The sequence below is a fragment of the Brachyistius frenatus genome, unplaced genomic scaffold (assembly GCF_029030835.1).
Source record: "Brachyistius frenatus isolate BFR_SWC_R1_liver_20210118 unplaced genomic scaffold, ASM2903083v1 Contig_87, whole genome shotgun sequence".
NCBI classification, from domain to species: domain Eukaryota; kingdom Metazoa; phylum Chordata; class Actinopteri; family Embiotocidae; genus Brachyistius; species Brachyistius frenatus.
Window position 1 is genome coordinate 1096375 of NW_027210686.1, and position 25246 is coordinate 1121620.

General features: G+C 43.6%; 1 protein-coding gene and 1 long non-coding RNA gene across 4 annotated transcripts in view; one reads left to right on the forward strand and one right to left on the reverse strand.

Annotated features, from left to right (window-relative positions):
- The window catches only part of LOC138627504 (thyroid hormone receptor alpha), a 92548-nt gene that overhangs the window by 30174 nt on the left and 37128 nt on the right, over positions 1 to 25246 (forward strand). For 2 of the 3 annotated variants that reach the window (XR_011311392.1, XM_069709887.1), the window contains exon 3: positions 7229 to 8407. The exons of the other annotated variant lie outside the window; for it this stretch is intronic. The gene's annotated coding sequence lies outside the window, so the exon portion shown is untranslated. The remainder of the gene's footprint in view (positions 1 to 7228; positions 8408 to 25246) is intronic. 3 annotated transcript variants of the gene reach the window in all.
- Positions 9063 to 9328, reverse strand: LOC138627508 (uncharacterized). The gene is made up of 3 exons (XR_011311393.1): positions 9260 to 9328; positions 9144 to 9219; positions 9063 to 9091 (listed from the first exon to the last, which is right to left on the reverse strand). It is a non-coding gene; the product is annotated as an uncharacterized lncRNA (long non-coding RNA).

Sequence of the window (25246 nt, forward strand, 5' to 3'; positions counted from 1 at the left end):
TGTTGTCTTCTTGTTGAGGTGTACTTACTGACACTTTGCACACTCTAGCTTTCTTCCTCTGAAACGCCTGCAGGAGTTCATGTTTGATGAGAAGCGGTGTCAGACCCGTCCTCATAATTAAACGGCAGGAACCATTTGAACTTTCTCTTCTGACACCACTTCCGACATCCGATTCATCAAAGTACTTCCAGGTTCTCCAGTTCCCCTCGGCTCTCCAAAACTTCAGCTACGTTTAGCTCATTATTATTTTTAAACCTGATACCAACTCCAGTTTGATAAGCCTATTTGAGTAGTTGAACTGGGATACAAACTTGGCAGGTAACTGACTTTCACTGTCTTTAATGGTCTTAATTCAACCAATCAGATCCGCAGTTTCTTCTTGCTGCTGTTCCATCTGAACCCCTCGGCGTCTGACGGGACGTCCTCATAGGAAGCTGATTGGTCTGAACCACCACTAGTTCAGACAGAAACCTATAACTTCAAGCACTTGTCTGATGGATTGTGTGATCTTGTAATCTCACAATTTAGTGTGATTTCATCAATCCAACTTCCTTGCCAGGTAATGCTAATTCTGGTGGAAATGCAAAATGTTGAGGTTTGTTTTTGTTTAAAGAAAATGATTGACATTTCAAACCCTAAATTATGTATAAAAAGCCAACTGTTTGCTCTAACATGTATGAAGTAGTAACCTGTATTTATTGTTTCTTTGAATGATAAAAAACAATTCATAAATTGCTTTTAAACCAACAAAACAAAGCTCATGCTGTCAGTTTATTGAGCTAACATTATCTGAAACAGCAAACTTAAAGAGGTCAACCAGCAGATAACTCCAAAAACAAAACCTTAAATGCAATTTTTTTTTGTGCTAAATGCACATCACCCTGCGATAGATTGGCGATCTGTCCGGCGTGTTTGCTGGGAAAGCGTATATAGATAATGGATGGATGGAAAACGTTAATAGCGGTTCGCAAAGTTTTGAATTTCTTCGAGGTTTTTTAAGTTGTAAACACGTCTATGCAGAAGTATAATGTAGCGTTGCCTCCTTCATTCAGTCAGCAGATTTTTCTCACATCAATGGAGCCCACTCAAACAAAACTATTTATGAAATTTGGAAAGGATTTTCTGTCCTTATTCGTACTCATTTAATTCAACATAGACAGCATGAGTGGTTTGTAAGTTTGTATAATTTTACATCAAGTCAGGGTCTCAATAGTTGTTATTTTGTAACAGATTTTATTTCAGTCCTGTAAAATTTGAACTCTAATAAGAATCTGACTCTGATCTGTGCAGCTGAACTTTCCTGTGTTTGCAGCCCTCTGCCTTCAGGTTTCTGTTCTCATCTTCGAGGCTTGCTCAGCTTCTTCACAGCAGTAGATTCTATTTGCACGGACTGCTCGAGTGTCATAACCTACATACAATTTTCTCCCTATTGACACAACCTGCAGGTGCACATATCTTTCTATAATTCAAAATCCACAGTGGGTCACAGACTCTGCACTTAACATGGTGCACACCAATGGAATAGTAATCCATGTGCAGTTATATGTACAGTATATTGGAGTTTTTATTAAATTCAGGCTAAATATGAAATATACATCATTTCCTTTTCTTTCTTTTTTTTTGCTTAGAATTGAGAGCACAATTCCACCATGATTTTTTTTTCCCAATGTAAATGTTAATGGCTTTCATTTACCTGATACAGATGACAACTAAAACATCCGACGGTGCCTAATAAAGGATGTAAAATAAAAATAAAGATATGAATATTGAGATTAATCAAGGAAACTGTGTAAATTCCAGATAAATTGTATTATTGAAATGCTACTAGTGAGTCTTAAAAAACACAGATGACTTCAAATGTTCACAAACTACAGACTTCGGGTCATTTATCATCATTAATGAACCTGACAGAGAAGATTTTCATCGTAGTTAAACCGCAGAAAAATCATTACAATGTCTGTAGTTTTCCCCACAGCTTCCCTCGCCGTCCTGCCAGGTGAAATGTAATTCTCAGCGGGCGGGTAGAACTCGGCAGGTAACCTGTCATGATACCTGGACATCAACCCGGGTCAACAGATAGGGAACTCTATTTCAAATTGAATAAATCACTGAATACAAAAACAATCAGCTTTAGTAGCTTGTATTCTCATATTTCAACTTTGAACCAGTAGTTTTCTGAATGTTGTCTTTTTGCTGTGGTTCATACAGACGAAGATGATCAAAATAAGTCAAGTGTGCTGAGTCAGCTTGAATGAGGTGCAGTGAAATGTCAATCTTTGCACTTTGCCCATGTGGCCCGCTCTGTTCTGTGGCTCTGTCATCCTTTTGGAAGTAATAACAGCCATAATTTGTGAATCAATTTTACAACAGTTTCTGTTATACATGTGAAAAGGATTAAACTTTGTCTACACATTTAGTTTTCACAAAATAGTCACGTGATGCGGCTTTTAAAGGGAGTATTGTTGTCTTCTCAGTAACACCATCTTTTAGTCGTGGAATTTTTCCTCATCACTCACTCATCATAACTTGACATTTTTATGTAATTTTGTGGGGGGGGGGTTTTAAGTAAAAGGAAGACTCTTTAAGACTGTTAATCTAGTTATTTTAATTTTCTATGTTGATTTTAAAAGCAGCTGTTGTATTCGGGATGAATTTACCAACCCTAAGATTAAATTATATATTATATTATATACAATTTCTGTAACACATGTGGCTTTAGGATGGTGAATGTTTCAAAACCTGCCAAAAATCCAATCTGATCCATTCAGTGAAATAAGTGTAGAGGAGCTGCTTGATCATTTTATTGAAGCTGAGTGGGGAGTCAACAGGAAGTCTCTCTGAGAGGTTATGAACATATTCCATGGGCACAAAATTGTGGAAGTTTGCTTCATGGAGGAAACTTGGAAAACGTACCTATTCGGATGAACGAGGCGCCTTCTTGTCATCCAGTATTCAGTTCTCCTTAATGTGTCCACGTCAGTCAGATTCCTTTGTGAGAGTGAGAACACTGCTTAAATATATAGTTCAACTTATTGATGTATAAATGTGGTTATAACGGGTTAATTATGCTCGTATGTCTTTTCAGTTGTCAACAGTAAGATTATAGTGCTGTATCTTTCTTAAACTGTTTAAAAATACTTACAGTGAGTTGATTTAGTAGCATATTTCCCTGGATTTGTTGGAGTCTCTTTTACCAACTGTCCTGAGATCAGTGAGATATGAACAGCCACATCCACACTGCTGCACCGTACTGCTCAACAAGCTCCACCAGTGTCCCAGGATGGTGCTGCCTGTCTCGATCTGTTTCGCTATAGTTTCATAAGTACCGTCTAATACGTGGCTGTGTGACCACATGCCGCTGCAGCGCCTCACTAACGGGCATACCATCCTAATTTTACAGCCCAGCTAATTATAAAAATGCACATTTTCAAAGCACGGAGAAACATTTCAATTATATTCACAGATTACGCTCTCATCTTCTTCTTTTGCAGCTCGGCTGAGTGTGTAGGCATGGTGGTGGGTGTTTTTTTTTTTTTATAGCCTCCGTATCCACCTACATCTAAAATGGTAGTGGAAGAGTCGATACTTGGCAGCAGGTAGCGATGAGGTCATACAGTATGTGTGTTTTTTTTTTTTTAAGAGATTGAGTCGGCGCCAAGAGGCCGTGCTTCCACTCTCCGGGTCAGTGTGTCAGCCTCGCTGCTCTACATGTAAATATAGCATCCTGGCAGTCTGTTGAGGCTCGGAGAATAACTTCCCTTTGACCTCATCTCTGAGGTCAAAGGTCACAGAAGGTAAAATAAACCTGAATATGAGAATGTAGTTACAGTAAATAGTTTTACATTACTGCAGACATGCTTGAACTTTCTCTTCAATATCTAACTGTATTTTCTCAGCATGTTGGCTGCAGTTATTTTGTATACAGTGAACCCTCGCTATAACGCGGTTCACTTTTCGCGGTCTCGCTACTTCACGGATTTGCATCGTGCATTGTGTTCTGCATTCTGATTGGCTGAACAGTCTCTCCGCTTCTTCTCTACCTGTTTGTCAATAACGTTGCGGTTTAATATGTACACGTACGTAAAACAGCTTGCCAAATTAAAAATAATCGATGGTGGCATGTCGGTTTATAAGAATCTTTTTGCCCAGAAGAAAAAAGAGCGACAACAACTACCGATAACTATGTTCTTCTCTCGAAAAACCACACCTGCACCGCCGGCTTTAGAAGAAAGAACCGCTGCAGAGCGGAGTCAGGATGCAGCGGCTCAGTCAGAAGAGCAGTGAAATACACGAGTCACTATTTGTCCGACTGTACTTTGTACTTTGTATTTGTTTTCATAATCATTTTTCATTTCCTCCCGTTCTAATCCAGTGACTCGGGTCGCAGTGGGGCGGTGCCGATCTCAGCAATTTGAAGCCTTCAGTTCGTATTGATGATTAAAATTATTATTTTACAGTACAGTAGTTATTTGTTAAAAAAAACACATTTATACAGTACTTTTATTTGTTAAACAAATGCTTGGGCTTGTAAAAAGGTTTTGTTCTTTGGTTTCAATGTATTATGGAGTATTTCATTGTATAATAATTGTAAAAAAAATAAAGGTTCCTACTTCACGGATTTCACCTATCACGGTCTCTATTTGGAACGTAACCCCCGCGATAAACGAGGGTTCACTGTATAGCTTTTTGTTAAAAAGACATGAAAAAAACTAAAGCAATATCAACAAAAACAGTCATCTCATATTATATATATATAATGTCTTTTCAACAGCCAAATAGTTTTTCATTTCAGCTGCCAATGCTCTTTTTTTCTGCTTTCACAGCCAGTTTGGCAGTTAACCAGCCATCAGCTCTTTTACTGTCTGATTCATGTACAGTATTGTTGACCACTGATTGCAGCCTGTACTGTACATCTGTCACTGGAACTGGTGGGGGAGGGAAGTCATTTACTTCTTCTTACTGAAAGATGTTTATTGTGGAGGATATCTCTTCTCACATGCCTCCTTCTGTCTGCCTTTGTAAGATTCATATCGGTGTCTCTTTCATTTGGTGTTTCCTACTGCTGGTTAATTAGGGCCTTTGCTGAGGTCTCATTTGTTTGCCTGGGAGGCTCCTGCGTATTATGGATATTGAGAATTGGAGTGAGCGGCCTTCTGTTGTTGTTTTTGCCACGAAATAGAAGCGAAGGTCAGAAAAAGCAGTCCAGGCTCAGGGGCTCCCAGAACTAACGCTTCGGATGAGGTGGACGGAAACATTTCTAGATGGAAATTCAGTCAAACTACCACAGCGGGACACAAAGAGACACACATGGCCACCACAGAGAGACATAAGGCCACCTCAAGGAAATGCAAAAACACCACAGGGATACAAAGCAGCTTCAAAAACACATAGCAACCAAAGAGACACACAGAAAGCACAAAGAGACATAAGACGACCTCAAGGAGATGCAAAAAGACCAAAAGAACACAAAGCAACTACAGAGAGACATAAGATGACCTCAAAATAATGCAAAATGACCACAAAGACACAAAGCAACTATAAAGACACGCAGCGACTAGAGACATAGAAAAAGCTGTTGTTTTGGTGGGAGGGTTCAGGACTATTATCTGTTGTGGAGTCACAAATAAACGCTATATATTACTATTTATTTATGTCCCGTTTCTTGCTGTTCACTCTTCCTGAGTGTTGTTTGAATCGGTGCTCCAGTTACATTTAATCTGTGAGTTTTGTGTGAACGTGTGAAGCGAGAGCTTCGAGTTTAGTAGTAAGTGTGTCTGTTTATCCTGTTAAATGCAGCGTGAAGAGTTCTGTAGTTCTGTCGGGTTTTATATAACATTTATCCCTATAATTATATATTCTAATTATAATGGAGGACGAGTCTGGACTCCGGTGGACGTTTGTCTGAAGCATGAAGTGGCTGTGTTTGGTTTTTTTTATGAGAAGGAGTCACAAGAAGTGAGTCTGACGGAAACCCAATCCAGGAGCAGCTTGCACAGATGGAGGAAGATTAACATGGAGCGTGTGTGTGTGTGTGTGTGTGTGTGTGTGTGTGTGTGTGTGTGTGTGTGTGTGTGTGTGTGTGTGTGTGTGTGTGTGTGTGTGTGTGTGTGTGTGTGTGTGTGTGCGCGTGCATTGTGTGCCCTGCCAACAATAGATTTTCCACCCAGTAGCTGCTTTGCATACTGAACAAGTCCCGTAGTTTTTGTTATTGGAGGACAAACTCGGTGCATTTGATTGCTGCGAGCGTCGATCACCTCAGCAGAGGAACATTCACATGAAAACATCATTGAATTATGTTTCTTTCTTTTCTCTGATGTAAAAAACAAAAACCGTTCACTCGTGAATGTGCAGCCACCGTTTGAAGAGCCGTCGCAGCTCGACAGATGTGCTTAAGTATGATTAAGAGTGTTTTTCTGATCCAGACAGCAATTACCCTTTCCCTGTGAAAGCACCTCGGTGCTCTGCATGTACTTATGGAAATGTGGAGTCAAAACAGGAACACCTGGATACCAACTACAAACTACTAATTGATTCTTTTTAAGCCAACATTTTCATTTTGGATCTTAATGAGGATGGATTCTACATTCATATACTGTACAATCCAACGGGTGAACATCACAACTGTTCAACTGACATCTGGACTCAGTACTCAGTGCTCTGCAGTCGGCATTTAACGCACATCTGTGGATTTGTAAATACAGAAAATGCTCCGGCATACAGGAAAAAAAAAAAAGCATGCACATGCTGTTGAATGTAAGCTGTTGTAATACAAAATGTGTTGGGTATCAATTTGTTATTGTTCTCATAAAAGAAGAATATTCTACTGGTTTGGGTGGAGCTTAGCTATGTGAATAAATGTGAAGTAGATTTCTCAGGGAGGCTCATGGTAGACGCCAGCTCCCCCCGTCCCGAGAGAAGCTCCCCTCTCAGTATTTTCATGAGGTAATGAGGATTTCTAAGGTAAGATCTGTTGGCATCTTCAGCATGATGATCTTTTATTTACCTCCCAGCACCGTCGAAGCTCACAGTGTGTCTGTTCTTTTGTGAGAACTTTGCTGATGCGGGTCATTTTTGTTGGCAATGATAACGGATGTGTGTTGCAACTAAAGCAACTAAACTGAAGACGCTCCAGTCCTCGTCTTTGACTCGAGCTTCTATCCAGTCTATCTATACAAATAGAAATGGAAAGGTCTTGCAGGGGTCTAACTGCTGTGTTTCTCTTCCACAGGTGGAGTCCCTGAAGAAACCGGCCTGCTCTTGTTAAGAGGCAGAGCCGAGAATCTTTTTTTTTTTTTTTTTTTGATGGACACCGGCAAACCACCAGCATTTTTTTCCCCAAGAAGATAAAAGCATATCGTAAAGATTGATACAGCACAGTTTTACCTCCCGGCATCTCGCTCCGATCCAGTCACAGAAAACCACTTCTGCTTTCTACCTCCCAGAGAATTAGAAAAGGAAGAAGAGATTTATTATCCCTCAGCAGTTCCTCTTCTTCTCGTCTCCATGCAACATTTTTCCATTTTACCTCAGGGATTTTCTCCCACTACCTACCTCCACCACCGAAGCAGCCAACTCAGTGACTGGAACACGGAGCAGAAACACCGCTGTGACCTCTCGCTGTTGTTACTGTGACAACCTGTATTGCCTCTCAAGCTCTCCTCACTGCAACCGTGACGACTAGCAATGACCTCGGACCTCCGACCACCTCCTAGCTGGACCCTGCTCACTGCCTGTACTGATCCACGCTAGCCTGGACCCGGACTCACCCTTCTCTACAGTTTACCTGGCCGGCAACTATATACCTCAGCAAACACAGCAACTCGACCGACAGTCTGGGAAACAGAAGGGAAGTCTTCAGCAGCTGCATTCACTACACCGGTGCTTTAATCCTCCCAGCAGGTAACACGTGCTCCAATCTGCACACTGGACAACTTCAACATCTTCCGTTCGCCTCAGAGCCGGAAAACAGCAGCAGCCGCCAGGGAAGGTTTCCAGAGCCGCAGAGCGAGAGACTCAGGAGACCCGCCGCCCGGGAAACTTCACGTCATTTACTCCTCAGCAAAGCCCCGTCACACTAAACCTCATCATCTCAGCAGCAGCGTGAATCACAAATTGCCGGCGGGGTCTTCAGAGATCACAGGAGACACCCAGAAGTTCCCCGCTGCCTCGATGTGACTCTTTACCTCAGGAAGCCTCCGGAGAAGGAAAGCAGTACGAGGAGCTCTTGGGAGCTTCGTCGGCTTTTCATAGTCTGCAGGCGAGAATAAAGAATAAAGAACTTCCTGGCAGATTTAACACCGAATATTAAAAAACCTGGAAAGTAGAAACCGTAACCACGGAGAAGATCAGACTGTGTGACGAGTAAAGGAGGAGAAACGACAGAGCGAGGAAGGAGAAGGATGCAACGGTGAGTTCCTCTTTCTTCTGTTTCTCTTTCCTCTGCAGCTCCGGCTGGAAATCCTCCATCGATGACTCCAATCCACAGATCTGGTTTCATTCTTTCTTTTAACTCGAAGAACAGGAAGAGGAGGAGTTTAGTTTTGGTGTTTGTTTTACTAACTGACATTGAAATGACATTTCACCTTATTATACGACATCAAGAGGAGACAGATGGGAGATTAAGGAGAGACGGAGGGACAGAGACAGAGGGACAGAGAGACAAAGGGACGGAGGGACAGAGAGACAAAGGGACAGAGGGACAGGGACAGAGGGACGGAGAGACGGGAAAGGTCATTAACAGAATCCAACTCTCCTCCAGTAAAAGCAACCTCTCACACCTCCAACCTCAACTCCAACCTCACACACCTCCAACCTCTCACACCTCCAACCTCACCTCCAGCCTCTCACACCTCCAGCCTCTCACACCTCCAACCTCACCTCCAGCCTCTCACACCTCCAACCTCACCTCCAACCTCACCTCCAACCTCACACACCTCCAACCTCACACACCTCCAACCTCACACCTCCAACCTCACCTCCAGCCTCTCACACCTCCAGCCTCTCACACCTCCAACCTCACCTCCAGCCTCTCACACCTCCAACCTCACCTCCAGCCTCACCTCCAACCTCACACACCTCCAACCTCACACACCTCCAACCTCACCTCCAGCCTCTCACACCTCCAACCTCACCTCCAGCCTCACCTCCAACCTCACACACCTCCAACCTCTCACACCTCCAACCTCACCTCCAGCCTCTCACACCTCCAGCCTCTCACACCTCCAACCTCACCTCTAGCCTCTCACACCTCCAACCTCACCTCCAACCTCACACACCTCCAACCTCACACACCTCCAACCTCACACACCTCCAGCTTCACACACCTCCAACCTCATACACCTCCGGTCTCTCACACCTCCAACCTCACACAAGACTGTTGATTGAAGCAACTTTGATTAAGTTGGTGCACATGAATGGTTATTTGGAGTCGACTTGACATATATTACAAAAGAAAACATTATCCACCTGTCTTGAATATTTTATCTTGAGGAAAAGACATCTTCCACCTGTCCACAACGATGTGGGAACGCTTCAGTATTTCATAAGCAATGTTTAAGTTCTGAGCAGTGAAATTGCCAGTGTGGCTGTGGGGACGGTGATGTCGCCCTGTCAGCCTGTCAGTCGTTCCACCAGTTTGCTCTCTGAGGCATTAAGACTTGCGAACATGATGCATCGGTGACTGGTAGTTCAATGAGTTTTATATTTCAGTGAGATGTCTCAACAGCTGTTGGATTGGATGGTTTGCAGTGAAATTTAATATATTTAAGATCCCCACAGGATGAATTTGAATAACTCTGACCTTTTATCCAGTACAAACATCAAATGAAAAGTAATTCCCTTCAGCAATTCATTTGTATGAATTAGCAAATGTTAACAAGCAAAATGAAGCTGTTGTAAATAGTAAACTTGCCTGTTGGCTGGTTAGACGTTTTGCAGCTTGTTCGCATCGTCAGTGTGTGCATGTTGACTTTAGCCTGACGGAGAACTCAGCACGGCTGCCGACTCTTCGGCTCTGAACAAACACGTGCAAATGCAAATTCTTTGAGCTACCCGAGACTGATTTCATGCTTTATCTGTGTGTCATGTGAAAATGAAATCACATGAGACAGCAGAGCCCTTTTTATTTGGGTGGACTTGAAAACAATCGTGCTTCCACAGTTCTTGCTGCAACTTTGTCAGCTTGTCATTTAGACTGGAGTTTCCCATCATGCCTCAGTGACTTCATTTTAATTCTATACATGATATCTCTCGTGTTTTTTTTTTTCTTTAGCGCATTAGCTTCACATGTTAGTTTACTACTGAGTCTGAAAAACACTGAAAACGCCCATCGAGGATGTTGCTATCGAACTGAGACACATTTTGCACACCGTGTGTTGAGTATCAGTTTATTGCTCACATAAAAGACGCTGATTCAGCTGGTCTGGGTGGAGCTCAGCTATGTTAACTATGTTAAATGTTACTAAACATGAGTAGCTCTCGGACACTTTCAATTAGTCAAAGAAGCCCTGAAGACATGTGGACGTTGAACAAATGACCCTGAACTGGTTTTCCTGATTAGTTATAGAACCAAACTGAATATTTTCCAGATCGGCTGTCGTCGGTGCGGTTTGAGGGCGTCACAACGCCAGATAAAGATGTGCTGTGATGTTAGACTGAACATGAACTGAACTCTGCTGCCACAGCATGCAGAGACGGCCTCTTCCAGCCACCTGCAGCTGCATGTTCTCCTTTTGGCTTCTTACTTTCTGTTCATAGCAGACACATTTCACAAAATGAGCTTCGTTCACAGTTGTAGAGGATTCCGTTGATTTGTTTGAATTAACTTTATTGGAATTGTCAGCAGCTAAAACCAACCAGGGTTTCAGGACGTTCGGTGTGAACTCGTGTTAAATGATCTGCACAGTGTGAGCAGAGGAGTCAGGTTGTGTTCAGGGAGGGAGGCCAGTTTAAATGTGGAGTGAACACTACTGCTCTGCTTTAGTCTTCTTCACTGGTTTATACTCGTCCTGTATTGTTGGAGTAGAATCACATTAATACTGTGTACCTTTATGTTGCTTTTTAATCTGCTGTCATGTGAAACCCTCATAACTGCTCAGTTATCGGACTGTTGCCTTTACGTTGTAAATCATATGGAAGAAACTGAATATTGGGCTCTCCATCAGCTCTATGTCATGAGGCGATTGTTGAGATCTATGTGTGGAGATGAAGCACAGCGCTGCTCCTGCATGTTAACTCTGTTCTGTGAAACTCGCTGATATAACATGAGGGTTTATGATGTCGGCGCTCGCTGCTCTCATTTTAGCAACGCGGCAAAGAGATGAAAAACATGCAATGGATGAGCAGAGAGTCATGGAGAGATAACGATGAGGGAGAGGGGGGAGGTGGAGAAGGAGGAGGAGAGAAAATGATGTGGGAGGGAGAACAGAAGGAGACAAAGATGGATGATGGAGAAGCAGGCTCCCCTCCCCTCCCCTCCCCTCCCCTCCCCTCCCCTCCCCTCCCCTCCCTCAGTCACATACATGTTACCGTCCATCATTTATAGTCTCCTCACATCTTAACGCCCTTACTTGTTCCCACCTTCTGCTTCCTGTTGCCATGGCAATGCACAGCCTTCCCCCGACCACCTGTAGCTCAGATGCGCAGTGATGTGCAGAGCGCAGAGCCGCAGTCACCCAATCAGATCGGCAGGTTGTGGCGGTCGATGCACCAGGGGTGGAGAGGGGGAGGGGGCAGTTGTACTCAGAGAGCGCTCACCTACTTCGACCAATCAGACGTCTCGGGGAAGTGTGTCGGTCACATACATCTCTAAGTGGCACAGTTGTTCTGCTGCCGCATTAAAGGGCACACAAGGCCAACAGAGGCTGGATCTCATTATCTGTGTGTGTGTGTGTGTGTGTGTGTGTGTGTGTGTGTGTGTGTGTGTGTGTGTGTGTGTGTGTGTGTGTGTGTGTGTGTGTGTGTGTGTGTGTGTGAGAGTGAGTACATGAATGTAATGATGTGTAATTGTTTATTGTTACATTCAGTTAGCAGTTGTAATAATTTGACATTTTAATGCGTTGTTAATTGGGATCAACCAAAACTAAACAAACACATTAAAGTGTTTTCACAGCCTGGAAACATGAAGATGAAAACAGAAAGTTGTCAGGAGTTCAGTTTTGTCCTCCGTTTTGCCCCCGATCACCTCTCCTCCTGTGTCCCCTGTCTTTGTCTGTGGCCACGCCCCTCACCTCCCGTGGCCACGCCCCTCACCAGTCCCAGCAGATGCAGCCACTCACCCCTGATCACCACCTGCAGGTGTGCTGCATCTTCCTGATCACCTCCCCAGACTATATGTAACCTGCCCCTGCACAACTCTGGTTGTCGGTGCATTTTTGTTAGCCCCCCGTCCGTCTTCCGTCTGCTCGTCTTCCGTCTGCTCCCCGTCAGCTCTCTGTCAGTCCTGTTCCCGTTCCCGTTCCTCCGGCCTCTGTGTCTCCTGCGGAAATCCCGGTCAAAATCACCAGTCGGTGGAGTTGCCTGTTCCCGTTCCTCCGGCGAGGTCATGCCTCCCGCTCCGGCCTCCAGCGCAGTCACCGCTCCGTCTCCGGCGAAGTCGTGCCTCCGTCTCCGGCCAGGTCGGCGCCACGCCTCCGGCCCCGTCCTCCGGCGAAGTCGTGCCTCCGGCTCCGGCCTCAGGCGAGGACGCCGCCCCGCCTCCTGCTCCGTCCTCCAGGGATGTCGTCGCTCCGTCTCCGGCCTCCGGCGAGGTCGGCGCCACGCCCCCGGCCCCGTCCTCCGGTGAGGTCGTGCCTCCGGCTCCGGCCTCCGGCGCGGTCGCCGCTCCGTCCTCCAGGAATGTTGTCCCTCCGGCTCCGTCCTCCATCGCGGTCGAAGCCCTGCCTCGTCGTCGTCCTCCGGAGAGGTCATCCCAGTCCGTCCTGCCCCGTGGCTGTCCTCCAGAGAGATTCCCCGAACCTGTCCTGCCCCGTGGCCGTCCTCCGGAGCGGTCACCCCAGTCCGTCCTGCCCCGTGGCCGTCCTCCGGAGCGGTCACCTGAACCTGACCTGCCCCGTGGCCGTCCTCCGGCGCGGTCACCCCAGTCCGTCCTGCCCCGTGGCCGTCCTCCGGAGAGATCCCCCGAACCTGTCCTGCCCCGTGGCCGTCCTTCGGAGCAGTCACCCCAGGCCGTCCTGCCCCGTGGCCGTCCTCCGGAGCGGTCACCCCAGTCCGTCCTGCCCCGTGGCCGTCCTCCGGAGAGATCCCCCGAACCTGTCCTGCCCCGTGGCCGTCCTTCAGAGCAGTCACCCCAGGCCGTCCTGCCCCGTGGCCGTCCTCCGGAGCGGTCACCCCAGGCCTCCCTGCCCCGTGGCCTTCTTCCGTCCACCTAGGTTTCCTGTCTCATGTCTTGTGTTAGTTGTGGTCCTCCGTCCCTCCTCCCGTCCGGTCCAGTTTTGGTTGCCGAGAGGCTCCCTTTGAGGGGGGGGGGGGGGTACTGTCAGGAGTTCAGTTTTGTCCTCCGTTTTGCCCCAGATCACCTCTCCTCCTGTGTCCCCTGTCTTTGTCTGTGGCCACGCCCCTCACCTCCCGTGGCCACGCCCCTCACCAGTCCCAGCAGATGCAGCCACTCACCCCTGATCACCACCTGCAGGTGTGCTGCATCTTCCTGATCACCTCCCCAGACTATATGTAACCTGCCCCTGCACAACTCTGGTTGTCGGTGCATTTTTGTTAGCCACCCGTCCGTCTTCCGTCTGCTCCCCGTCCGTCTTCCGTCTGCTCCCCGTCAGCTCTCTGTCAGTCCTGTTCCCGTTCCTCCGGCCTCTGTGTCTCCTGCAGATATCCCCGTCAAAATCACCAGTCGGTGGAGTTGCCCTCCCGGCTCGGAGGATTGTTGACGCCGTCCCTTCCGCTGGTCTGCCGGCTGTCCTGTTACCCGTGTCCCCCTGGAGCTGTCGGTTGAGTTGCCCTCCCGACTGGACGTAAAGTGGACACGCTCGGTGCCACCTTTTGGTTTGTAGTTTTTTGTTTGTTTATTTTTTGGACAATAAAGACAGTATTTTTGGAACCTATACCTCGAGTCTATGTGCTTGCATTTGGGTCCTGGAAAAATACTCCACCACATAACAAAAGTCAGAGTACGACTTCCTCCATCTGTAAAAAAAGACTAAACTTCCCTATAACTATTTGTTATCTTCACATAAAAATATAAATTAGGGCTCCACTATCCAATATTTTCTATATTGATAAATCTCATAGTCCTTTAGTAAAATATCAAAGAAAGAAATGTCCCTATTGTTACGGCTGACGTCTTCATATGTCTTGTTTTGTCTGAGCAACAACCCAGAACCCAGAAATCCTCATCTACTGTCGTAGAGCACGAAGAAAGCAGCAGATCTTCACATTCAGACCAGTGAGACCGTTATATCCTAAACAATGGAGATGGTATCAAAATTGCTTTTGATGACAGAAATATAATTTTAGAAAGGGGAGATAGTGTTGTTCCAACATGCAGCTCTTGAAACCACAAAGTGAAATGTTTATATTTCTGTGGATCAATCGATTGAGATTCAGTTTGTTGTCCATGAAGTTTTCAGAAGTGATACTCGGCTGACTCTTTTTTTATTTGGTAAAGACCCTTCTTCATTTTCTATTTCCTAAAATAAGCTACTTACCTCTTGACTTTACCTCCACACTTAAACTTGACATTTATGGAAATGATTTTATTTCCTCTCTTACTGGTTCCTCTTGATTTAAAGATAGCAGCTTTTATACAGCATGAAGCTACAACCATCAGCAGGCTAACTTAGCAGAGAAACCAGGAAGTTAGTGCCAGTTAGGAAGTAGTTATGGACTAAAATGCCACATGGTTTTACCTTTTTGTTTGTAGTGATTAAAGAAATGAACTTTAGAGGTGGTGCGAGGTGGACAAAGCCAAGCTGGCTGTAGCCCCCTGTTTCCATTCTCTATGTTTAACTGAGCTTCCTGACGGATCATATTAAGCAGAGACATGAGAAGGATATCCGTCCTCTCAAGTGTCTGCAAGAAATAAACTATTCCTGTAACACAAGTTAAATTCAGTGTACTAACATGCTCAGAACGTCTCTGTTGAAACATACATGACATCTCTGGTGTTAAGATCCTCTGCAGGACTACAGCGGACAGCTTTTATGCACCGCATCACTCCATCAGTGGACCGATGCTGCAGCAGCTGTCTGATTGTTTCTGCAGCAATAATTGATTCACTCCCACATAAGCATTCATGAAAATTGTAACATGAAATAAGATATAAAAATAATGTTAATCCAAACAATAACAATGTATGACTAATATTTGACCATTTCCAACTCATCTCTAGTCTCAATCGAAGCCGTGCAAGTAGAGACACACACGGCAACCGATAGATGACGTCAATCTATCCCAGCATTCATCAGCCAAATCAAATCACTGCCTCGTTGAACAGCTGACTGACGGGAGCAGCTGTGATTACAGGGAACACACCTCCATCATTTCCACTTCAACTGAGGCTCATTCAGACTTTGGAAATAATTCACCAGTGAATAAAATGTCATCACACCTGTGTGATAACGACTCCGTGTGGAAACACTAGTGATCTTCAGATGTTTAGGTATACAGTGAACCCTCACTATAACGCGGTTCACCTTTCACGGTCTCGCTGCTTCACGGATTTGCATCGTGCATTGAAATCACATTACGACTATATGTAACGTAGATATATTTAATGTCCAGTTCTATCTATTTCAATTGTAAAATAAAGGTTACTACTTCACGGATTTCGCCTATCACGGTTTCTATTTGGAACGTAACCCCCGCGAAAAACGAGGGTTCACTGTATACGAATATGACGTAGATGTCTGGAGAGAACAGGTCTGAAATGTTGAAATAAAAAAGCACCCTGGCCGAATTATTCGGGTCAGTAATGTTTAAGCTTTGAAGTTTTGCTACGTAGCGTTCGATGTGTCTGGAAATGTTCAGCAAGCGGCAACCATCAGTGATGTCATCAACCATCAGTGATGTCATCGTTGGTTTGTGAATGTTATGAATCCTCCAGTTCAGATTCTGTTCGTCACCATCTTGCTAGTTTGGAGCGGTTTGGAGCAGGAAGTGACCATATTTGGACGAGCTGGGGGAGGAGCCAGCGCTGGATCTGACCGATCTGATTGGAAACCTGACGTTGAGGAAACAATGTCACATTGACACCTGAAGAAAAAAAAAATTAAAGTAACGACACATGCGCTCATAATTTAGATTGTAAATGTTCACACCTACACAATCAGTCTTCATATTTCTGTCTGTAAAGGTCACAGTATAAAGTTAAATGTCACGCAACAAGGACACGCTGTGAAGGTGTCTGTTTCGATATCACTGAAATATCGAATGTTTGGGTTTACATTAAATATGGCCTCTTTTCTTCTTTGAAATCTAATACACAGCAGCCACACAGAGTACTCATGATTACAATTTTCTGTTAGGAGCTACAGCTGTTAAAGACAACAAGATTATACATCAGCATGTTTCATCTATCCATTACCTACACCCACTTTGTCCTGAACCGGGTCACAGGGGGGAGGAGCCTATCACAGCGAAGGAAGGGAAGGGGGGGGGGGGTTTCCCTGGACAGGTCGCCAGTCCATCACAGAAAGACAGACACATTCACACCTTTGAGAAAAATGTAAAATCAATTACACCTGGCATTAACATTAACAAGGTGGTCTGGGACTGAAATCCGTGAACCTTTTTCCAAGGAGCCCGTTGAGCTTCTAAATAAAAAGAGCACGCAAAGACATCCAGGAGCACACTGAAAAATGTTCAACTAGTTTATGAATAATAAATGTGGATATACATTTTTATACTGCATGCACATGTGTGTTTTGAGCTTCCTCTCCTTGTGTGCAATTAAAATAATGTTGTTCCCGCCTTAATAATGTTAATGAAACAGCCTTTAAAAAGAATTACGGTTTTATTCCGCGTGTGCAATATTAAGAGACATGCATCCGTGCAGGATCACACGGGTCCAAGCTTACCACCGTTTCATATCACAAGAACAAGTCAAAACCTACGTGGCTCAAAGTGTTTGTAACCTGGAGGCTTTTGGCCAATGACAAGTCTTCATTTAGAAAGATATTCTTTTGCTTAATTTGTTAGATTTTTTTGCTGAGGAAAAAAACAACAGGCGATCCCTGATGTCTGAAGCTATTTTAGTAACACAACACTGAATAAGACTGAAGTCACTGAATATTTTTGTAGTTTTCAGTGTTGCACTTTGTAGACAGTCCCTAAAAGTCTCCAGTCACGCTCAGAAACCTGTTTTCCGCTCAGCTCTGAGGACGGTTCGGACCAATGAAACGTAGTTCGTGTTTAACGTTTTGGTGTTTGATGACAGGAGGTTCAAAACTGCTCATATCTTTCCAACTTGAGCAACGTTGCTATTCGACTGATTTCACTTTGGTGAATAATAATCCAACAACCTGATCACCTTAGCTGCTGTGGTTGAGCTTGTGGTTGACTCGGTGCTCGTTGTTACAGTATGAAGGTATTTATGTGTCTTATTATGCAAGCAACAACAACAACAAAAAAACCGCTTTGGAAGCAAAGATCTTAATTCTGTGACCAAAACTAACAAAACTGTAAAAGCAAATTTGTTTGCAATGCAAATAATTATATTCTCAATTTATATATTTTTGCTTACAAACTTGATTTTAGATTGCAGTGTGAGAAATTTGCGAGTTGTTTTTGCTTGCATAATAAAGACACAAAATTACCTTGATGCTACTTATGCTCTCATTATCAGAGCAAAGTTTCATCAATATCAGTGCAGAGTTTCTGGTTTCTGTGCCTGCTGGATTAATTCAGTAATCTGAGCCTGAACTGATGTGATCCGGTCACACCTGACGGTTCAGGTTGTGAAATACAAACTTGGGTGTTCAGACATTTACAAATGTGAAATATAACGTACGCAAATAAACGGCACATTAAAATGAGGCTAGAAAGAGTGAAGCTTTTATTTTGTTAAAGGCCTGTCGCTTCGACTCCTCTTCCTGAAAACTACTCGTGTTTGTTTCGTTGTTTTGTATAACTGATGTATTTATTCTGATCCTTAATGGTCACTTGAGACGTTTGTAGAGATGCGTTCTGCCTCGTGAACAGATGTAGCTTGTGATCGAATCAGCCAGGACGCATGTTAAAGGCAAGTCTGAACAGGCCCATCGATATCAGTACCAGCGTGCATGTAGGCCAGCAGGTAATCAAAGAACAGCAATATTTTGCAGAATCAATTTCATCTATTTACTGCAGCAGTTGACTGTTCACCGAACCCACAGCTATCGTCCTGGAGGAGGCACATTTACAACACGTCAGTGATCTCAGAGGAAAATGACTTTGTCAGCAGAAATGTCGACGATCACTGGCAGATCTTATGGGCTGCAGCCTGCTAGCTCACTCAGCTAGTTGGACAGAGCTGCTCATGTTAGCCTTCAGAATATAGGACTGCCTTTATTTTTTATGTAAACTATAATTTTATGTAAACTAATGAAGTATGTGCTTGCTTTAGAAGCAGCATTACGTCCCGTTGTCCGGGGCAGATCTGTCCAGCGCTGCATTGGACCAACGCTCAGCTGTTCCACAGGCCGGGTCGACCCTTCAGAGGTGCCCAATAGATTTAAAACATCCCAGTCAGTGAAACCACTGGTCCTGTCTGTAGGTTTCTCTAGTAGCACATGTGCTCGCTGTATATTAGGTTCTGTTTTACATCCTTCAGATTAAACTCTTGTCTATTCTTCTAAATTATGACAAACATCCTCCACAAACTTTTAATTTGAAAAGCTGGGTTATACATCACAATTAACACCAAGTCTTAATTTGGTTTTGTCGCAGTTTCTCTTCAGTCTTAATTTAACTGCACAGATTTAAGTCTTTTCACGTCAGAACAATCTTTGGGGGAAAAAAATCTCTGTAAACTATGACAACCTGAGAATGTAAAGAAATATATGTAAATTTAGGTTTTGAATTTCAAGCATAAAATTTATTCCAGCAAAAAGAAATCAGCCAGGTTACAATGACCTCATATTCATTTTTTTCTGTTTCATATATATTTCATGGAGATGTATAAAAGTAACGCGTAAAATAGACTTAAAGTTACAATCCTATTTATTTTAATTTATGGTTTGAAGCACGAGTGAGTTTTATTTCATGAAGACTTTTACATCTAATGGAAAAAAAAAACAATCATCTCTTTTTATTTGGGATGTTATGTACATGTATAAAAAAACAACACTTTGAAGACAACTCAACACCTGCGGTGAGGGACGCTTCCTTCGTGAGGTCAAAGGTCACTCCCTCCCACTGTTAAGCTGTTTATTTACATCCTTGCACTTGATGCCGAGAGCTCTCCACAGCTGCTGACATGACCTGATGCAGGGTTACCCTCCGTAGTGGAAGGCTGGTGGGAGGGATGGTGGGAAACAGGCAGAGCTGCACAGGCAGGACTGGTTTCATTGAGTCTGGAGCACTTTCACTCTCCATCTCTTCACTTTTCTTAGAATTAAAGTAAGTGACGTGATGCTCGTCGAAGCACGTTTTTTTTTAACACAGAGGGAGACGCTGGCAAAACCTTCAATTTGGGACAGTTTATTCTTTTTTAAGTGTTTTTCTGCTCAGGTCAATTCATTCATTGTCAGCAGCTTTCAAGGCTCGTTCTCTCTTTTTCCATCTATCTATCACGATACTTCATATTTGCTTCTGTTTTACTCTGTGAAATCGTATTTATAGCTTTCAGTGTCTCCTTCTTGCCAGACATTTAAAGTTTAGATGTCTTCTAAGAAGTGTGAGGCTACAACGGTTGTCCTCTTTGTTATTTACAGTTGCGTTGCCTCAGTCAGTGGAGAACGCTGTTTTCCCGTTTGCAGCTGTTCTCACTGATGTTGACCACAAGACTAACGTGCAGGTTGGAAGTTTTCACGAAACATATACTTAATATTTCTTGGAATGGATCCCTAAGTTAATGCTTCGTTTTGTATTTTACATGAGACGGGCAGAAATCCAAATAGAAAGTGTTCATTTTGAGCAGTCAGTCGATGTCAGTCAGGACCATGTCAGACGGATATCGGCGATGTCAGCGAGACGTCATGTTTAGGTGCAGTACGTTTTCAGTCTGAATGGTTTTCTACCAATAAATGGGGAAACATATTATTAGAGTGAGCAGAAGAGACAAGCAAAGGTTAAAAACAAGCTTACTTCCTCTTTCCACTGGCAGGCAGAGTGAAGCAGGGTTCACATTCAGGTTTCATCCAGTTTTATTTCTCAGCTCTAAAACGATAACGTTTTCAGACACAATGACTTAAACTGCTAATATCAAATATTAGATTGGATGGCTGAGAAAGGTTTTACAGGTTCTATATAAGTACGGGATTAGATGAGGAAGGGGAGGTCAGATGGGGGAAATCTGTTCTGGAGGTTAAGTCCATCCAATAAGAGAACTGTCGCGGGTTCTTTTCCCACCTTGAACATCGTGTCCTCGGGGTCAAACCACCGTTCACCCTGTTTCCTGAAGAAGACTCCGTTACAGATACAACAGAAAAAACAGTTTCAGGAACATTGTACGTGTTGTATGATTTCTCAGGTCCTGTAGTTGTTCTAGTTTTTCTAGTTTAATTGCAGCATCATGAATCTTATTTTTGTAGCTACAGTATGTCGCCTCTTTTTGCAGCACTTTTTATTTATTAAAGTTTTACTAAACATTTACTGCACATTAAAGGAGGCAATGATGTACATAGGGTTTTATTTAACACTAAAAATATACTATTATTTTTGATTTGATAACCTGTGTTGCAGTTAAAAAAAAAAAAGCAGACTCATTTTTGGAAATGTATGCAATTAGCCAAAGACAAGCAGTTTCTTTTTCAGCATTTTACACGATATACTGACATGTGGTTTCCTGATTTATGGCACAAAGAGGGATTCCTTCATGATGTGTATATATATATATATATATATATATATATATATATATATATACGAGAAAGATTCAAGAGTGCCGTAGGTTTGGTTTCAGAAGTGGAGGAGAGTGAATTCTGGATCTCATCAGCAAAACTAATTACTGTCATATTTTTATGTTAAACATCTCCTTCAGACATGTTTTAAAATATATAAAAGTACTAAACTTTGAATAATAATTTGTGCCAAATCAGAAAATAAATCTGCTCTTTAAATAAAGTGGCAGGATGTTAGTGTTTAAAACATGAAAAACTTAACTCAAATCGTCCACAGATGTCGTGAAAGATGTCAATGTATCGTGTTGTAGACTGAAGCTAGCGTGCTATCCAGCAAGCTGTGGCTCGTCCTTTATCGTAGTACCATTGTATTGGTGGACGTGCAGTTCAGATCAGTTACAATGGCTGTATGTGACTGTGACTAAATACCAAACTGAAGCTGTTTTATGTAGTAAACAAACCAGGAATACTGACCCTGTTTGTACAATTCAAAATGGATCTTTAGTGAAGCGAACAACACAAACTGAATGCAGTCGATATGTGGTTTTGTCGTAGCTCTTCTTGCTACGATGGACATAAACAGGCTATATCATAAAACATCGGCTTAATCTACGGCTTTTCTTTAAAGAATCGATGCCCTTCTGGATGCAGACAATCGACCTTTGAAATAATCAGTTGTAGAAAAAAACACCATTGGTCAACCAGAGAAACCCAGACACGCCTGTTCCACACACTTTCCTCCAGCTGGTCCCGGGGATCCAGTCGGTAGGTGAAGGTAGGGACGCAGAGCAACGGGTGAACACAGCTGTGCATCACCACCACATTGCTGCTGCTACTTCTCCCCGTCTGATGAAATGAAAAGCCCTCGTCTCAAATGAAAAGCCCTCCAGCGTTTCATGTTCCAGTCGTATGCTGCTCTTGTTTTCTAACAGGTGGTCGTTGCTGCTCACAAACTTTAACAAGGTTATTAATGGGATTCTAACAGCATCAATACTAATCATATAATACTTATCAGACTTTAGGTGCCTTTTGTTTGGACTTGAACGTGGTTTTGTTTTCCGAAAGCGTGGGACCGGGCTACGTCTCTTGAGCCAAAGACGTGACGGTGATACGCTGCCCTCTAGTGAACGGCCGTGTGTATTACATAACAGATTGATTTTTAAAACCCTTTTAACGTTTTTTCGGTTAAAAAAAAATCTGCTGATGAGCTTTTAATCAAAGCGCAGGTTTTTACAATGAGCCACATGCTTTTGCTTACAGCGGATAAACTCGACTAATCAGAGCCGTTATTTCAGCTGACAGAATCCGTAGCTACAGTACACAGTAGAAATTAGTAGCTGCTAAGAACACGCATACAATTTAAATAATATGCATTATAATAAAGCAAAGCAATCTGTTATTATCATAATTTCATATAGTCAGCCCTGTTTTTTTTCTTGCTGGGTCAACAAGACTGAATTATGATTGTTCCTACATGTTTCCAGCAGCTTGTGCTGAATGAATAACATCAACAATAGGCAGAGAGATGAGGAGGAGTGCTGTCATTCTCACATCCACATCCACACAGAGGAGAGGCCAAAGCAAGGTCAGCCAGGGCAGGCTTACATTCTTGGCAGCACTCACAGTGACTGATCATTAGAGAGGGAGAGAACAGAGAGGATGGAGGGGAGGAAAACGGAGAAGGAGGAGAAGCTGAAGGGATATGGAGGGAGCTGAAGAACTTTGATCTCTTTCATTTTATGATGTGAGATTTTATTTGTATCTTGAAGGTTGAATGGGAGGAAAATGTAAATTCTAACTGCAGCGAGTGTTTCATGAATATTTCTTCGTTGATTGACTTTATGCAAATATGTGTGCCAGCGTGTACATTGTTCATTACATCCTTGTACTTACTCAAAGTAAATGAAAGCCAGTCGGTATGTTTATCATCACCTCACTGTCACAGTGAAGCCTCCTGAATGTAAAACTCTGTGCAACCACATTTTCAAGGTTCATATTCATCAGGCAATCTTAAAGTAACACCATGTTCAACATTCAAGTGTACTTTTTATTGAAATAGGAGACATCCAAAACTTCTGAAAATTCACTATTCATGTTAAAAGTTCATATATTCAGACTATTTTTAATGGGGAACCATGTGTAGGAGTCATTTTAAGGATTTTTAACAGACATTTTCTGTGGAGAAATCTCATCAAACAAATTGTTCTGCAAAATGTATTATTTTTATAGATGGAGGGGCTTCAGTCATCAAAATAGTAAATCAAACAAAACGATGTCTTTCAACTCAAAGTCTTTTATTAGAAAGCTTCTGAAATATCAGGACAGTAGCTTCGTACGGTTTTGAGCATTGGCTACGTCAACGAGCTAACATCAGCGTTTGTGAACATTCAGTTCAGCAACGCTTCAATTCACAAACAATAACTGAGTTATGTCAGAGTAAATGACCTTTTTGGAGATCTTCTCCGTCGGGACCGTCTGCTGTTCAGGACAAAAAGTTCAGACATCACGCACACTTTACATATCCACGGCTCGGTGTCCTCTGAGGATGAACCTCCTGGTATCTGGGTTATCTGGTCCCTCTTGAGTTTAATATGAACTTTCTATAAATCAGATTTCTTCTGACATTCTGTGTTAAAACGATGGATCAGTTCATTGTTTCATTTCAGTGCACATCATCAGCACTGCTATCATCACGGACACGTTTTATACATTGACTTGTGATACTATGAAACATTCATTGCGCATGTCGTAAAAACGCTGTTGCCAGGCAACGTGGACGGCGTCTTGAAGCCACACGAGGCTAACAATTTAACAAGCTAACACGGCGCTAACATAATGCAGAAAATACAAACGCAAAGAGAGGAGGGAAAAGATGAGTCAGAAGGTCAACATACCGTCCCAGCCTCATGTGGGAGTGGACAACGCCATCATCTACCTGCTGCAACGAGCTCAGTCTCACCTGGATGGAACCGGTGACTCTGTGAGAATCACTTTCTTTGATTTCTCCAGTGCATTCAACACCATCCAACCACTGCTGCTGAGTGAGAAGCTGCGGGTGGTGGGGGTGGAGGGGGGGTGGACACGCCCACCATCTCCTGGATCACTGACTACCTGACAGGCAGACCACAGTTTGTCCATCTGGGCAGTGTGCTGTCTGATACGGTGGTCAGTGGTACTGGAGCTCCTCAGGGAACTGTTCTGTCTCCTTCCTGTTCACCTTCTACACAACTGACTTCCAGAACAACTCAGAGTCAAGACATTTGTAGAAGTTCTCTGATGACTCTGCAGTGGTAGGATGTATAAGGGATGGACGGGAGGACGAGTACAGGGCAGTAGTGGAGGACTTTGTGGAGTGGGCGGGAAGGAATCACCTGCTCCTGAACGTGGCCAAGACCAGAGAGATGGTGGTTGACTTCAGGAGGAAGACGACGGCTCCACAACCGCTGAGAGTTCTGGGAGAGGAGGTGGACATGGTTGAGGAGTACAAGTACCTGGGTGTGTCCATAGACAACAGACTGAACTGGAAGACCAACATCAACGCTGTCTACAAGAAGGGGATGAGTCGACTCTTTTTCTTGAGGAAACTTCGATCCTTCAATGTGTGCAGCCAGATGTTGGAGATGTTCTACCAGTCTGTTGTGGCCAGTGAACTGTACTTCTAGTAGTCTGCTGGGGGAGCAGCATTGGAGCCGGTGACACCAACAGACTTAACAAACTGGTTAAGAAGGCCGGCTCCATCATCGGCTACAAACTGGACAGTCTGGAAAAGGTGGTGGAGAGGAGGACGCTGAACAAACTATTGTCCATATTGGATAATCCTGTCCAACCTCTCCACCACCTGCTGCAGGGACAGAGGAGGACGTTCTCCAAAAGACTCCTCCAGCTGCTGTCACAAGGACAGATACAGGAGATCATTCCTGATACAGGAGATCATTCCAGATACAGGAGATCATTCCTGATACAGGAGATCATTCCAGATACAGGAGATCATTCCAGATACAGGAGATCATTCCTGATACAGGAGATCATTCCTGATACAGGAGATCATTCCAGATACAGGAGATCATTCCAGATACAGGAGATCATTCCTGATACGGGAGATCATTCCTGATACAGGAGATCATTCCTGATACAGGAGATCATTCCAGATACAGGAGATCATTCCTGATACAGGAGATCATTCCAGATACAGGAGATCATTCCTGCCCACTGCAATAAGACTGTACAACTCACCTCTGGCAAAATCCATCACATAACAATAA